Below are 14,666 nucleotides of genomic sequence, written 5' to 3' on the forward strand. Positions count from 1 at the left end.
GTGGGATCCCTCGTCCTTATTTAAACCAAAGCAACTCCGAAATTATCAATTTTACGTACATAGGATATCAATAATATTTGGAAGTATATATATATTTTTTTTTACAGATTTGAGATGTCCTTGGTGACATTATATTTGATGTGATTTATTATTTTGAAGAAAAGCCATCCTTTCATAGAAGCCTGCTTCAGATGAAGTACAATTGTGGTTCATTAGACGTTGATTGAGAAAACTCTTGCCACTTGTCGAGAGCCACACAGTAATGGATGGGATGCTCTGCTCCCATTTTATTTTGGAACATGAGCTGAGACATGAAAATACAAAAGAATTCCATCAGTTTAGTGAACTTCTTGCATCTTTATTTAGTCTTACATTCTTGCTAAGGCATTTCTACTTTGTCTCCTCTTCATTAATAAAGAGGGATGGCCTATTAATATAAAACAAACATTTTGGAAAAATCACATTTCTTTATACAATGTAAAATGCTGTGATAAGAATGCCAGAGCTGAATTTCCTTGTATATCTATCTCTTTTGACCCAGGCTCTTTGAAACAGTGGGTGTCTTCATTAAATTTAACTGTAAGCTTATTTAAAAATTAGCAAATACTGCTTAAAAAGAAAGTAATGATGGAAACAAAAGTTCTGCCTCAAAATATATGATTTGTAATTCTGAAGCACATGGTCATCACCTATACATCACCTAACTTCAGATTTCAAAGTGTCCCCTATCTCAGGTGTGAAAATAAAATTGTTGACCGTCTTACATTTTTGGTTATGAGCTTTTTATTTTGGGATAATTTTTTTTTATTGATGTTTTAATGGTTTCTAACATTGTGAAATTTTTGGGTTGTACATTTTTGTTTGCCCATCACCATATATATGACTCCCTTCACCCCTTGTGCCCACCCCCCACCCCCACTGCCCCTGGTAACCACAGTCCAGTTTTCTCTGTCCATGTCTTGGTTTATATTCCACATATGAGTGAGATCATACAGTGTTTGTCTTTCTCTTTCTGGCTTATTTCACTTAACATAATACGCTCCAGGCCCATCCGTGTTGTTGCAAATGGGATGATTTTGTCTTTTTTTATGGCTGAGTAGTATTCCATTGTATATATATACCACATTTTCCTAATCCACTCGTCAGTCGAGGGACACTTAGGTTGCTTCCACTTCTTGGCTATGGTGAATAATGCTGCAATGAACATAGGGGTGCATAAGCCTCTTTGGATTGTTGATTTCAGGTGCGTTGGATAGATTCCCAGTAGTGGGATGGCTGGATCATAGGGCATCTCTATTTTTAATTCTTTGAGGAATCTCCATACCGTTTTCCATAGAGGCTGCACCAATTTGCATTCCCACCAGCTGTGTATGAGGGTTCCTGTTTCTCCACATCCTCTCCAACATTTGTTGTTTTTTGTCTTGGTGATTATAGCCATTCTAACGGGCATGAGGTGGTATCTTAGTGTTGTTTTGATTTGCATTTCCCTGATGATTAGTGATGTTGAGCATCTTTTCATGTGCCTATTGGCCATCTGTATATCTTCCTTGGAGAAGTGTCTGTTCATTTCCTCTGCCCATTTTTTGATCGGGTTGTTTGTTTTTTTGTTGTTCAGTTGTGTGAGTTCTTTATATATTATGGAGATCAACCCCTTGTCAGATGTATGTTTTGCAAATATTCTCTCCCAGCTGGTTGGTTGTTTGTTCATCTTGATTCTGGTTTCATTAGTCTGATAAAAGCTCTTTAATCTGATAAAGTCCCACTTGTTTATTTTTTCTTTAGTTTCCCTAGTCTGGGTAGGCATGTCATCCAAAAAGATTCCTTTAAAACCAATGTCAAATAGTGTGTTGCCTATATTTTCTTCTATGAGTTTTATAGTTTCAGGTCTCACCTTCAGGTCTTTGATCCATTTTGAGTTAATTTTTGTGAATGGCGATAGCACATGGTCCACTTTCATTCTTTTGCACGTGGCTGTCCAGTTTTCCCAACACCATTTATTGAAGAGACTTTCCTTTCTCCATTGCATGTTCTTAGCACCTTTGTCAAAAATTAGCTGTCCGTATATGTGTGGTTTTATTTCTGGGCTTTCAATTCTGTTCCATTGATCTGTGTGTCTGTTTTTGTACCAGTACCATGCTGTTTTGATTACTATTGCTTTGTAGTATGTTTTGAAGTCAGGGATTGTGATGCCTCCTGCTTTGTTCTTTTTTCTTAGGATTTCTTTAGCTATTCGGGGTCTTTTGTTGCCCCATATAAATTTTAGTATTCTTTTTTCTATTTCTGTGAAGAATGTCATTGGGATTCTGATTGGGATTGCATTGAATCTGTAGATTGCTTTAGGTAATATAGACATTTTAACTATGTTTATTCTTCCAATCCACGTGCATGGGATATCTTTCCATTTCTTTATGTCATCATGGATTTCTTTCAATAATGTCTTGTAGTTCTCATTGTATAGGTCCTTCACCTCCTTGGTAAGATTTATTCCTAGGTATTTTATTCTTTTTGATGCAATTGTAAATGGTATTATCTTTTTGATCTCTCTTTCTGTTAGTTCATTATTAGCATATAGAAATGCAACTGATTTTTGTAGATTGATTTTGTACCCTGCAACTTTGCTGTAGTTGTTGATTGTTTCTAATAGTTTTCCAACAGATTCTTTAGGATTTTCTATATATACAATCATGTCATTGCAAATAGTGAGAGTTTCACTTCTTCGTTACCTATTTGGATTCCTTTTATTCCTTTTTCTTGCCTAATTGCTCTGGCCAAAACCTCCAGTACTATGTTGAACATGAGTGGTGAGAGTGGGCAGCCCTGCCTCGTTCCTGTTCTCAGAGGAATGGCTTTCGGTCTTTCCCCGTTGAGTATGATGTTGGCTGTGAGTTATTTTGGGATAATTTTATAGTTACTGAGAGTTCCCATACACACTTCCTCCAGCTTCCTCTGATGTTAATATTTTATGTAATTATGGTACATTTGTCAAGACTAAGAGATTAACATTGGTACATTACTGTTAACCAAACTCCAGAGTTTATTTGGACGTCCTAGCTTTTCCACTAATGTCCCTTTTCTCTTCCAGGATCCATTCAAGGATACCACATTGTACTTAGTCATTATGTTCCCTTAGCCTTCTCTGGTCTGTGCAGTTTGGTTATGTTTTTCATAACCTAGAATCTCTGATGAAATTTATCATGTACAATATTTAGTTGGCCTATAAACCTTTTATTTACCAAATACTCAAAGAAGATTTTTTTGTTTTTGATTTTCAAATCTTTTTCTCTCCCTATATAGATCCAAATTCCTTTGTACTCACTCAAATAAATGTAGTTTGTTTTGGTTTTTGGTGTGTTCATTATTTCATTTTCAGCCATGCTCATTCCCCCCCACCCCCGGAAATATTTAATTCTTTGCTAAACTATGAAATAGTGGGAGATTCTCTTCTGTTTAAAGTTGTGGACCAAAAGAAATTCTCTTCATAGAGAAGAAAAGCTGTTTCCTGAAAAAACTAAAAAATATTTAACAATTGTTAAAGTCTACTCCAGAAAATAGTGAACAAAAAAGTATTGTAAAGAGCTGTTAATAAGAATTTGAAGTGGAGGTAAACTCCTGTTCCTAGTGAAAGCTTGGTGTTAATCAGTTTGAAATCGTCCAGACACCTGCTCAGACGTACCTGACTTCCCTTAAGGGAAGAGATGGTAATATTTATACATGGAACTATGGTATTTTTATAAGTGACTTCAATAGACTCTGTGTCTTGGCTTGTATTTGGCATATTACGGGCCAGTCATCATGGCCTGCACGTGATATGCTAGATGGAGAGATTGAGACATTGTTCTCTTTCATTCATGAGGATGTCTTTAATGAAACTTAAAGGATAGCTAAGGTTTTAAGACTATCACCACCACTATTTCTTAAACTGAGTTTCCAAAGATGTATGACTTTTTTCATGAAGTTGAACAGCAAGCAACTAGTTCCCTTCCCCTGCCCCACCCCATGGGAGATGGGCAACATTATCATTAACGTGAAAACTACTCATTGATTCAGAAACACTACGTTGGTGATAATGTGACATTTTCCCCAGGCAAAGGCACTATTGATTTCCTTAATGTGACCAGGGACTGGATACAATAAAATTCTGGGTCAGAATCAGTCAATAGGTCATGTTTTGTTCACATGTGATCCAGAGCAAGATTCAGTTCAATTTAGCATTAATTGAGTAATAAGAGTGTAATGCTGCCCAATATTTTATAAGAAGTAAAACTCCTATTTCATTTTCCCTTAATAATTGTTCTATGATGAGTAAATCTAAACTTTATATTTACACAAACAAATTGATACAAAGAAACCTAGGAAATCATGTCTTCAAATACAGTATATATATTTCAGGACCCTTAAACTATTTTGTTTTCAATTCAATGAACACACGTGTCCAATAATTTTGATTTTCTCCTTGCACAAGTTTCCTTCTAAGGAGGTATATTCACTCTCCTCTGTGCTATTCCTTGTTCGTTCTTAGATAAGTGTTTTATATTTAGCCAATGAATATCTTATATAAGAATTTTAACTAAATACCTACTGTCATATCCTGGGATTTGGTGAGACATGGACAGAGCAGGATTTGGAACTACTGGATCTACTCAGTGAAGTTGGACAAACTCTGAGGTAGACGGTAACCTACAGAGGTCACCGATTAGGGGATCAGTCTGGTGATCAGACAGAATATCAGCGTTTCAGCAATCTCTGGTCACAATCCAGTTGGCAGTCGGGAAATTACATAAAGTAGCATATTGCTGTAACAAGAAGATCTAGTTACATGAGAGGGAATTTTGTGGAAAGGGAGCTACACTTAGATTGAAGATGAATTTGGCAAACAGTTGTATCTGGAAAGTCTGTATTTGGACATAATGGCCCAGTTATTAGTGGCACGTTGATAGTGGGTTATCACCTGAGAACTCACAACAAAGGAATAAGAGAGAAATTCTAGTATAAGAATTGAAGTTCATGGAACTACAGATGAGAGGAAATTAGGAACTGAGAAAAAGGTAGGCATTCATTTTTCACATGTATGGAGCATGTGCTAGTTCAGGACCTCTGAGAGACAGACGTCAAGGCAGAACTAAAAGTTCAAGAATTCTATTATAAGAAATGGCTGTGTGAGAGTAAATGGGGGAGGGAGTTGCAAAAGTGTGGGATAGCCATTAGATCAGATGCAAATCAAACCCTACAGGGGAAAGGGAGAGAAGGTTGGGTGGAAGCGCCTTAGTCCGCCATGCAACCTAATGACGTTTCCACCGGGCTGTTTGGGAATCCTCAAGCCAGTGTCAACCATAAGAGGCCTCCTATTTCTCACGAGATGGGGCCTGCCCCGGTATGCTGCAGTGCTCAGTCATTGGTTGAGAGAAGCCTGTGGGAAAGAGTGGCCTTGGTACTCGTGGCAATGGATTTCAGAGCACAGCAACTAAGACTCTTGGTTGGTTACTGTCTCTGTAATTGGAGGACTAAGAAGAACATTGTTATGGCCACCCCACTGTATTTCATCAAGAGTGATTTGATGCTCACTCCCAAACCATAAGACTATGACTCTGACTTGAACTGGTTTTAGACACCGGGGATGGAATTGATTCTACAAGAGGGAATCAAGTGATCCACACTGGGAAGAGGGGAATGGATGTAGAGGTTAGGAGCCAGTTTGAGTTTGGCAGCTCCTTAGGGTTGTCAAGAGTTTCTTAGCTTTAGTTTTCTGTACGTACATGAGTAGTTCCCCTGTTAAGTGGTTTTCCATTCTGTAGCTCATTATCCAGTGTTATTTAAGAACTACCAAAACTTCCCTTCTGGTTTCTTTTCTAACAGTTTTCACCTCAATAGCAAGACACTCTGTATAGTATTTTTGTATATGCACACTTCTTCTTATGTATCCCCCTCATAAGATATATTTTCTATGCTTACATTTTCCCATAAAAGCAGACTCAATGTTTTTATAACACACAGTGACTGGGGAACACTATTCTCTACAACTGACGCTTATCTCAAAGATCTCATGATCAATGTATAACTGAGTTGTGTCAATTAATTCTCACATATCATTTTGATGGCTATTATAATACAATATTTATGCAAGTTACTTAAATATTAATAAATAAAACCACAAGGTCAAAAGAGAAGATTCCAATATAAGGTTTAGCTGACAGAGCCTCGTTATTTACTGAAGGCTCTTTGATTTACTTAAAGGTTATCAGCTTTTCTTGCTCCACCTCCTTTTATCAAATTACATGGGAAGAATAATAGGAAAGTGCAGTTTCTCAAACATGAAGAAGTAGTCAGACTTGCACAATAATACCCCACATTGCCTTGAGTAATAGTGAGAGCAGGTGGGCTTCGACTGATTTTTTATTTATAACTTCCAATGCTGTAATGTGATAAGTCTTAAACCATATATGAGACGAGGCCTCATAAGGTCTTGGGGTTAGCAAAATATGTCATTCTTGTGTTAATAGCCCCCACTGACACTCATATTGCTAAATTTATTTTCTCACTAATGGATTTTCCTGTTTAAAACTTTCTCTCTATTTAAAACCTTTTCAATTGGTATAGCTTATTCTGTGTGTATGTTTTTTTGAGCTAATAAAACTTGGATTCAGTCATCCAGTGATGAAGTTCTAAAAGCTACCTACCTACTCCTCAGAATGCTTAAGATCAGATTTGTTTGGTGATGTAGCTGCTGCTACCTCAGGGGGCAGGAAAGAAGGGTTGGTGAGAAAAGGCGTGAAAGCTGGGCTTGGTAAGGTTGAGCCGACACAGACTTCCTACTCACTGAAGGCTGTTCCCTAAGCTCCCTTCTAAGGCGTGGACCAACTATCCATGCTGTTTCCTTGACTTTCACAGCTGCTCTGTGCACTCTGTCTCTTCTCACTCTTCTCCCTCCTAATTCTGATTATGGATAAGTCTGATTAGTAGGGGATAAACATCTCCTCTGAAAACCACACCTACTTTTACCCTCTCATAAAGGTATACGAAAGATAATTTTGGTTTTTTTTGTGTGTGTGAGGAAAATCAGCCCTGAGCTAACATCCGTGCTAATCCTCCTCTTTTTTTGCTGAGGAAGACCGGCTCTGAGCTAACATCCATTGCTAATCCTCCTCCTTTTTTTTTTTCCCCAAAGGCCCCCACTAGATAGTTGTACATCATAGTTGCACATCCTTCTAGTTGCTGTATGTGGGACGCGGCCTCAGCATGGCTGGAGAAGTGGTGATTCGGTGTGCGCCCGGGATCCGAACCCGGGCCGCCAGCAGCGGAGTGCGCGCACCCAACCGCTAAGCCGCTATCAGGCCGGCCTGATAATTTTGTTTTTTAATTTTAGACAATTTGAAGACCAGACAAAGGATATAGAAATAGCATATGTTGGAAGATGTGCATGTTTCATGATCTTTGAGAGTTTTATCAGTCATAATGTTGGTCCTTTCTGATTTAGTATTTAGACTTGGAGCTTTTGGCTTCTACTTGTATTTACTTCAGGGAGCAGCTTAGCAACCACCCACATTCTTTCTACTTTGCCTTTGTTAAGGGCAATATCTTTGCTAACACAAGCCTTTTCTGTGTTGGCCTCACCTGACAAACTGAAAATACAATCAGGCTTTAGGGTATATTCCATTTCAAATAATTGGTGTTCTTTTCACTTAAGTGAAGGATTTGCATTCCTAAGGACTTATAAAGTGGATGACACTCAGGTCACTAGATTCTGCTCAATTCACTGAAATACCCCATGGTAGATTGTTTAATAATGACCATGATGAATCAGAACTCTTAGTATCCATGCACCTTTGAATTGTGATTTGGCTGCTCCTCTAAGCAAGAGGTGGGATCTATTTCTACATAGGTTAAATCTGGGCTGGCCTTGTGACTTGCTTTGACTAACAGAGTGTGCACAAATGACACAGTGCAAGTTCTGGAGCTTAGGCCTTAAAAGGTCTTAGCACTTATGCTTACCTTATTGGAACCTTGAAACTACCATTCTGTGAAGAACCCAGAGTAGCCTATTGAGGCTGAGAAACCAAATGCAGGAGAATCAAGGCTTTCAGTAGATAGCCAGCACTAACTGCCACATGGGAGTGAGGCCATCTTGGGCCCTCTAGCCCCAGGGAGCCGTGAGATGACTGAAGCTACATGAGTGATCGTAAGTGAGACTAAAATAACTGCTCAAACTGACAGCCCATAGAATTGTGAGAAGTAATAAAGCATTGTTGTTTTAAACTGCTCAGTTCTGAAGTGGTTTCTATACAGCAATAGATAACTGAAACAACCCAGGATAGAGAACAGTCGAGGAATACGGCCCCCACATCCAGGGAGTCTAAGACTGAGATATAATCTAAACTGCTACTCCATAATTATAAAATTTCTTGGTCTCATGTTTCCTTAAAAATTTGTATGATTTTGGATTCTATTCAATAATGCATCTATGTTTATTGTGACCCAAAAATAAATTTAAAAATTTTCTTACCACTAAATACAATGGATGCTTAAGGAAGATATATTTTCTTTATCCTGTGAAAACATAACCCCTGGCATACCACTCTGTATCCCAGTGTGAATTGTATAGTGTTTCTAACATATAGTTATTGAAATGAAAAGTATTGGAAAAGAAGGTGATTTTCACTGTCCATCCCTTGTTGTTTTGCCTGAATGTTGTTTCTCTCTTCATTTGTGATGTGACAAGCTCTCTTGCAGTTTCCCCTTGTATCTTTGAAGAAGAATCAGTCTTAGTTATCTAATTATGGGCAGTGTTTATAAGAGACCCCACTGAGAGCCTCCAGATCTGGTTTTGGTCAGTCCTCTACAGACCTAAGGCTTTGTTTTTATTGGAAGAAATGTGACCTGTTCATTTTTGTTGTTGCTAGAAGAAATTAGTGGTTGCCTAGCAACCAGTTTGCCCATCAGCTTCCTAAAGCAGGAGGGGTTGCTAGGTAAATTGCCTTACAGTTTTTCAGAAAAGATTGGACTTATCCAAACATGTTCTAGGGGTTTAAAATTATCCTGTAGGCATCAGAGACACAAATAAAAAGTCATGGAATGACCTGATCTTATATTAAGTCAGTTTGTCCTAGTTCTGCTACTATACTATTGAAATAAATTCCATACCAGTTTAGTAAATAGCCACTACTCTGATCCAGATGGGATTCCCTCTCCCCAGCTATCTCATTCCCTCCCTTGACCTCACCTCTACCCTCTGCATCCAAAAGGTTAAGATCTGGAACCATAAGTCTCTCTTCCAGAACTCTATTCTAGCCACTCTGTTTGTTGGACATTTTTAGTATCACGCTGGAAATGACCATACTTTACAGTTCAACTTAGTTTTTATCAGAGTAATTGAGAGAACAGATAAAAGAAAGTATGAAATAACAAAAAGAGCATGAGACTATCAGTAAAGGGGCTTGTTGTGTCATGACTTTAGGACTAACTGGCTGAGTAACATTAATCTAGTCTGTATCATGTTCACATCTGTATCATGAAGGAGTTGAACTATATGATCTCTAAAGCCATGATCAGTACAAACATTCTAAGTAACCATCTCCATCTTTCAAGCTGAATTACCTCCTAATTTAGAAAATGTAGTATTAATTAAAATCATTAGTTTTAAAATAATGTAGTATTAATTAAAATAAAGCTCAAATTGCAATGCCAGTGGGTGACATAAAAGGTAACAAAACAAGCAGAGGGATCCTGCCAGCAGAGGCTAATTATAAACCTTTGAGAGAAAATCAGAAAGATTCCATAGTCGGTAGAATAAAGAGGAAGATAAAGAATGTTAGTTATTCTATTTTTTAGTTGATTCTATTTTTTAGGAATATGGCTCTGAGGTGATTTTGTAATTGAATTTATTAAGAACTAATTATAAAATTAAAAACCTTATTAATAAGAGTTTAATCTAGTAATAGTAAATGGCTGTCTTCCAGAAGAGTGAGATGGTGTATTTAATAGCTACCACATCCTGACAAAAGATTTAGAAACACAACACTGTATATTGCTTATTATAAATATTTAATTTAGAGAATATCTTTTGGTTCGTCAACATAAAGTAGATAAAGTAATTGTGATAACTAAATAAAGTTCCGTTTAAAAAGACTTGAGGTTGGATGTCAACAAAATGGTAGGCTAGGAAACTCATAGTCCTTGTTCCTCCGTAGAAACATCAATAAACCACTAAAAATTGGCTGAACTAACTTTATAGGAGCTACTTTTTATTTTCTACAGGACTTAAAAGACAAATGCATAAAAATAATTATTAATCTATGTTAATGGGTACACAATGTATGAAGGTATAACTTGTGATGTCAAAAACCTAAAGAGAGTGGGGAGAGCTATATAGGAGTAGAATTTTGTCTGTGATTAAAGTTAACTTCATATCCATTCAAATTAGATTGTTATGACTTTAGGATGTTATATGTAATCCCCATGGTAACCACAAAGAAAATATGTATGGAATATACACAAGAGGAAATTCATAGAGACAGAAGGTAGAATAGTGGTTACAAGGAGCTGGGGGGAAAGGGGGTCATAGGGAGTTACTGTTTGATGGGTATGGAGTTTCAGTTTGGGATGATGGAAAAGTTCTGGAGATGGGTGGTAGTGATGGTTGTACAACAATGTGAATGTACTTAATGCCACTGAACTGTACACATAAAAATGGCTTAAATGCTAAATTTTGTTATATATATATTTACCATAATTAAAAAGCAAAACAAAACAAAAGATATGAAATGATGAGGGATCTAAAAATAAGAGCCATTATTTCTGGAACATTTATTATGAATGCCACTGGCTTCATACTTTGCATACTACTTTACATACATACAGCTCATTTATTCAATTAATAATTCCATCAGGTAAGTGTTTTATTATGAGTAAAGAGATAAATAAATCAAGGCTCAAAAAGTTAAATATTTTGCCCAAAGACAATGCATGATAGTGAAAAAGATAAGATTTATATCTACATTGGTCTGAATAAAAACCCTTTCCCTCTGTAATTTCACCAAAAAGAGAAAGAAATCAAAGGGGTGGGGTGTTTAGGGAATTTATGATGAACTATGAAATTAATATATGTTATTGGAGTATGTTTAGAAACAAAGTAACAGCATGTTATTAGTAATTCTAAATCTTTGCATATGACATAATTATTATTGTGAAATATTCTAATTATTTTCCAGAAGTAAGGAAAAATAATTAATAAAACTGACTTTACTCAAGACATCTCTAGTTCACAATTCAGTTTTTACTTATAGAGAATTAACCTCTTTATTGTTGTGGCAGAGGCTCCCAGATGCACACCCAAATATTCTCCTCTTCTTCCTGTGGGCACAGCTAGACTATACTTCTCAGCCTCCTTTATGATTCGAAGTAATCATGTGATTGAGTTCTAGCCAATGGATTGTAATAAGAAGTCACGTGCACTGGTCTGGCCTCTAAACTCCTACCAGTGTTCTCCGTCTATTTTTCCCTTCAGCTGTCAAGAATAGCAATGATGTCCAAGGTGACCTTGGAAGCCACTAAAATGGCAGAACCTCTGTCAACATGCATTTACGAATGACTGTAGAATAAGATTCTTCTACCTACTCACTCACCCATCCAATACTATCTCATGGTCAAGAAACACACTTCTACTGTGTTTGAGCCAATATAAATTTATGGTCTTTTGTGAATAGAAGTTAGCCTATTCTAACTAGTATAGTTACTATAATAATCCCAATAATAATTACTGGTATTCTACCAATTATTAGATTATATTCTGTTGTTCTTTTAATCAAAATTATAATGATTGCTTGTGATTACCAATAGAGAAAATAAGATTATAGGTTTTTTTTTGAAGGGTATATAAATTGGGATGAAAATGATAAACAAAAGACTAAAATATAAAAATCCGTGAGACTTAATTTTTATTTACATATAATTTAACCACTGGGATGTTGTCTTAATCAGTTTGGGCTGCTATAATGAATTACCATAGACTGGGGGGCTTAAACAGCAAACATCACTTCCTCACAGTTCCGGAGACTGGAAAATCCAAGGTCAAAGCCTCAGCAGATCTGGTGAGGGCATTTTTCCTGGTTTGTATACAGCCCTCTTCTCATTGTATCCTCACGTGAAGGAGAGCAAAAAGAGGAAAGAAGTTGTCTTGTGTCTCTTCTTATAAGGGCACTAATTTCCTCCCAAAGGTACCATCTACAAATACTATCACACTGAGGATTAGGGTTTCAACATATGAATTTTGGGGCAATACAAACCTTCAGTCCATAACAGATGTCAACTCTTTGAAGAGAAGGACTGTTTTTTATTCAATTATGTTGTTCTAGTTCTTAGCAGAGTACCTTGTATGCAGTAGGCTTTAATAAACGTTTGAATGAATGAATAAATGAATTAATGAATAAACAAATGAATTAACTTTCCATGGGACCTTGGACGAGGTGCTTAGTCTATTGGTACCTTAGGTCCTCTACTTTAAAAAGTATCCAACCACCTCCAATCACCTGATTATAGTGAGAAAATATTGTTTAAATAATTTTCTGCAAAGTATTTTGTTTAGAGCAAAAAGCTTCTACAGGTGCCACCCCAGCGGCGGCGTAGCCGTTAAGTGCACGCGCTCCGCTTCCGCGGCCCGGGGTTTGCGGGATCGGATCCCCGGCGAGCACCAATGCACTGCTTGTCAAGCCATGCTGTGGCGGCGTCCCATATAAAGTAGAGGAAAATGGGCACGGATGTTAGCCCATCGCCAATCTTCCTCAGCAAAAAGAGGATGATTGGCGTTGGATGTTAGCTCAGTGCTAATCTTCCTCACACACAAAAAAAAAGCTTGTACAGAAACAAATTTTAAAATAGTCTATAAATTGTAGGTAATTATGTTCATACTTCTAAATTATAGTGCTGTGTCTGTTATCCTAGACCTTTGTAAATCATTATTTGATAAAATAAAGTACCCTTTTCTTACAGCATTTTTGTTGTAAGCTTGAATATTTCTTATTGGAGAGATTACTGTTAATTGTCTTTTTCTTTACAATGGCATTTAATACCTTTACATACTTAATAATTTGTAATTGAGTAGTCTAGGGTTATGTAAATCAATATACTTTGCATAAAAATTATAAATCAAGATTGGTAAACAGTGAAATGTCTAGTTTTACACAATGTTTATGAATAATAAAGGGAAATTGACTCATTTGTGTACATTCAGTTTGCAAAGCATCTGCCAAAATGTCGCTAGAGGTGTACTTTTGAATAAACATTAGGTTTCCTAGTACCACTGAATTCTCTTGTTGAAAGTTTTCTATAGGATGCAAACAGATGCCTAATTTACTAATCTATCACAAAGAATAGGATTATGAGGTGATGAATTTACCTCTATTGTTTTTGAAACACTGAAAATAAATGAAAAATAGAAGCAAAAACCTACTACTCTGTGAAATATTGAAGAGTTACATACTTTTTAAGAAATTAGTTCTTGATCAAGGCAAAAAACGTTATAAAAATAATGTGTCGATTTCTTCTGAGATTATTGGTAGATCATTTGCTAATTGCAGAACATTGCACCAGGTGCTGTGGGGCATTACAGAGAAAAGAGAAATCATAGTCTTGTCACAACATATATTTCTAGAGGCGTGACATATGCGTTGGAAGATGTAAGGCAGCAAAGTAAATACTCTTAAATAACATGAATGAAAATATTTTACCTGGTTCTATCATAATCAGATACACATCTTTCCTTCTTACATAAAGAATGTATCATTAACAGTTTTGCTCCTAGACATAATAGAGGCCAAAAACATGACCTGCTGAGATCTTCCAATGGTGAATTCTGAGCTCCATAGAATGTCAAGCCATTATGGACATATTTTTCTCTCTTAAACTTGTAGACAGCATTTAGCTCAAAGGCTAATTTTTTCACTGTTCACCTAACCTTTCCATGAAATTTGTTTTGTTGTTTATAATATATTCTTCAACACAGGCCAGTGTGGACATAAATTATTTTTATAATGCTTTGGACAATTAATGTGAAAGCATATTGGGGGATAACTTTAAAGCAATATTGGATTTTATGGTTAATTTTTTTCCTGCATCGTGGCAAATAATGAATGCTTTCATACTGAAGAAAAATACACAACTTTCACATGGCAAAACATGCTCAGAATATGCATTATAAAATATAATGAGGTGACTGCAGGATCTGTTCATCGATCTGATTGTCTAAAAGAAAATGAACATTTTAAAGAGTGTAATTGGGAGTACAGTATTACCAGTGAATATTAGGAGATGCCCCTTTGCCTAAAAATCAGCATACTTTTTTTTTTGAGAATGAAATTTGTTAGTAAGCGCCAATGATGATTTCTTAGAGATATGGGAAAAATCTCTGATTTTACCCTAATAACATGATTCTTTAACTAATAAACATGATGTCTATGCCTATGGGATGTTAAAACACCTGGATTATTTGGTCATTTATGAGGGTTGATGCTCTGAGTCTAAAATGTATCCAGTACATGAAATATCTAAAGCCCAAGTTAATGAATGTAAAAAACAGTAAGTATAAAACTGGACCTCTGTTTTAACATGGGAACTGCCCATATTGAGGGAAGTATTATTCTTTTAAATTAAGCAGTGCCAATTGATGTATTTCTGGAATC

Source organism: Ceratotherium simum, chromosome 8, assembly GCF_057802395.1.
Source record: "Ceratotherium simum simum isolate JZ-2026a chromosome 8, ASM5780239v1, whole genome shotgun sequence".
Classification (NCBI taxonomy): Eukaryota; Metazoa; Chordata; class Mammalia; order Perissodactyla; family Rhinocerotidae; genus Ceratotherium; species Ceratotherium simum.